Genomic DNA, 3649 nt, shown 5'->3' with positions numbered 1-3649 from the left:
TTTAAATTACCTGGAATACATTTATTGTAGCTGATTTCATATTGGCTGTCTATTGGTGAGATCCAGAAGAGGAGTCTGAATCAGTGATGTTGGTGCCAGGGTAAAGTTGAGGACTAATTGGTACTGGTATATCTACATATTGGATTAGTGGTTCCCTGCACCTGGAAACAGCCCTAGTTAAGGACCCCTTATAATGGATATAGGTAAGTATATCTTCCATCACATGGTAGAAAAAAACTAGTATGGGTTAGAAGAAGGTGGGCTACGTAGTTAGTTGACATTTGGGGTATGTAGTAGTGACTTCAGTGCTAGGGTACTGTTGGGGAGCGGTTAGGGTAGGTACTAGATTACCAGGGCCTACACTTGGAAACTGCCCTGGCAAAAGTACCCCTGAGGGTGGATTTAGGTAAGTATATCTGGCTTCACAGGGCTGAAATAATACCCAGAATGGGTTAAAAAGAGGTGGGTCTTTAAGATAGCGGACATTAGGAGTCTGCAGCAGTGACATCAGCACCATGATACTTTAGGGGACTGGTTGGCAAAGGCACTAAGTTAGCAGTCCCCTCTGCCTGGAACTGCCCTGGCAAAAAAATCCTTGATGGTAGATTTAGTTAGATATATCTTGCTTCACAAGGCTAGGAAGTAAGTAAACATTAGAGATGTGGTCTGAGTTTTTGGCAATCTGGCCTTGCAGTGGACTTTAGTTTGTTTTGGCTGCTCACCAAGTTTGTTGAAAGCTCTTTGGGGCAGGGTCCTCTCCTCCTCCTGTCTGTATCTGTCCGTCATTTGCAACCCCTATTTACTGTACAGCGCTGGATAATATGTTGGCGCTATGTAAATCTTGTTTTTTATTATTTTATAATAATAACTAAGGTAATAGCTTGCAAACCTGAAATTGGTTGCCAAAGTAACAATGTGTTCCCAGGTTTACCTACTTAGTTTCACAGTAAGTGGGCTTTGTGCTCTTGTTCCTTTGAAAACTATAAATGTTGGATTTCCCTACAGCGCCATGACAATTGTAACCATAACATAGTAATGGTAAATTTAGTCACAGACAGCGATAATACCCTAGATACAATGGAAAGATAGATAGACAGACAGACAGATCTTGGTAAAGAATGATGTAAACCCAAACATAAACAAGAGAGATAAGCAGAGAAAGAAGAGGAGGAGATTATACTGAACCCTCCTCATACCGACAGGTATATATTACCCAGCTTGTTCTGCCAGTCACAACTAATTATATCTAAACAGCCAACTAGCTAACAATATCAGTCACAATGAACAGTAAAATTATGACTCGGGGTTTGCTCCTGTTGGTGCTCATGTCCATGCTGGCACAGAATGGTGAGTGTGTCCATCCTCATTATTTATGGTTATATATGTGATTAGGCTACAATCAGTTTGCTTGTGAGGCCAAATATGTGGGGCATAATTACATATCCTGATTTAATTGATTTAATTCTTAACTATAAATCTGAAACTGGTAACCTGAAGGGCTGTCAGTTTTGTCGATTTACCTTACTCGCTGACAATTTCTATATGTAGCTTCTAAGACTAGATGAGTAAGTGAAACCAGGTATGTGTGGATTTTGGGAGGGGTTGCTACTGCTGTAGTATCATGTTTCTGTTTAAAGTGCGTGTGTGCATATATAAAAACGTTTTTTAAAAAAGTATATAAAGTTATAGTATATATATATATATATATATACATGTGTAAATATATATATATTTTTAAAATTTAGGTTACATTATTAGATATAGGTTAGAACTGTCTGTGTGCCTGCTGGGATAAATATTAATTTTCCATTTTTTACCCTGATGTGACAAATGGAAATCAAAATGTCATCTAAACAAAAAGCAAATGGAAATCCTCTAAGGGGTAATTGTGCTGATAACTCTCTAAGAAAGTTTCCCTTCTTTTCTATTGCATCTCCAAGACAGGACACAGATGGCCCAAAAATGAAAATGTTTTTTTAACCATTCCCTAGCCTTTTCAAAAATAAGACATGGAAATATCTGACCATAGATATTTTTTGAATTCAGTTTGTAATGATTGTAAAGGAAAACAAACACAGTGCCACCAAGTGGACACATTGAGAATGACACCCACATATAAACCCATGTATCTGTATACATGTGTGTTCATGTGTAGGTAATACCTTCAATCAAACCTTCACCCATCTCTGGTTAACTTGTAGATGCAATCATTCATGAAAATTGGCACACATACAAATAAGACAATCACTTTTTTAGAAATAATCAATATACAAATTGATTATAAACATACCTCTATTAGTTTCTAAAATTACCCTGTTGGGGTGACCAAAAACAAAGCTGATTCTCACCACAGGTGTTATACTGATTTTATGTTGCCATCTCCCCTTTGTTCTAGCTCTGCAGCAACCCTCTGTATTTTTGGCATTTGACACTTCCGGAAGTGTCACATATCTGTGCCCCCCTCACATGCTGTGGTTCCTTCCTATGAACCCTATGAAAACTGCATGTAGAGGCGGGAGGATGAAAGGAAGGCACACAATAGGGGAAACCAGTCTCCAACATTCCTGCAGGTATTAAATGGCAAAAATGAAGAGTGGGCTGCAACAATTAAACAGAGGGGAGTTAGCAGATATGGACCACCGGACAGTATACAAGTTGTTCTATAACCTTTTCATATGAATTTATGTTAAAAATTATTCAACCAGCCAGAAAGTTTCATATTTCTAAAATAAAGTTTGTTTCCATAAGTATACTTATATAAATATTTGTTAATATTGTACGTGAATATTGCTAGCAATGCAACTATTGATCAATTATTAAATAGATATTAATTTTATTATTTTTTATCTTTTTCATTTACGCAGTACTTGTGGCCGGTAAGTACGTTTTTAAATATTTTGACACTTAACAATATGTGGGGCAAAAGGGGCATTATTAAAATAGACATTTTATTTACACAGAAGGAGGGATTCAACCTTAGTTGGGTTGTTTGTTCTCTGTGTTCCCCGGTGGAATTTTTCCTCACTTCTAGTTGTGTTATCAAAATAGAGAACCGGGTTTACCAGGGGGTGCCAAGACAGGGCTATGTTACCAGGACAAGGTTAAGCCATGTCTTCAGTGTTAACCCAAATAAGGAACTTTAATTGGTAGACTGGGGAATTATTAGAACCACTGGGCTAAAACCTGGAGAGTTACCAATTTTAGTAGCATGATTGCTTTACTAAAATTTACCATTAGATCTTGCCTTATACCATCCCAAACCAGGGTCCTGTGGAACCCAAAGTGTTTTCAAAGGCTATCAGTGGTTCCTTGAGCTGTGGCTGGCAATAGATAGATTGCAGATAAAGATGTTATAGGATACAAAGTAGAAGCAGGTATATTTTGATCCCAGATTATTCCCAGTAAGCACAGGATAATGGTAGAAGTCACTTATGATTTTTAGAAGTTAGAGAGATAGATAAACATAACTCCTATCACTTCCAGTTCAAATGGTGCCAAGAGGAAATGGGAAAAGCAGCCCTGTTTCTCCATATTAACAATATCTGTCTATCTGTATTCTAGAACATAGGGCCTGATTTAATAAGGCTGGATACACTTTCATCAGTGAAGCTGGGTGATCCAACAAACCTGGAATGGATTTCTTCAAAGT

The sequence above is a fragment of the Pyxicephalus adspersus genome, chromosome Z, assembly GCF_032062135.1.
Source record: "Pyxicephalus adspersus chromosome Z, UCB_Pads_2.0, whole genome shotgun sequence".
NCBI lineage: Eukaryota > Metazoa > Chordata > Amphibia > Anura > Pyxicephalidae > Pyxicephalus > Pyxicephalus adspersus.
This window is presented reverse-complemented; position numbering follows the sequence as displayed.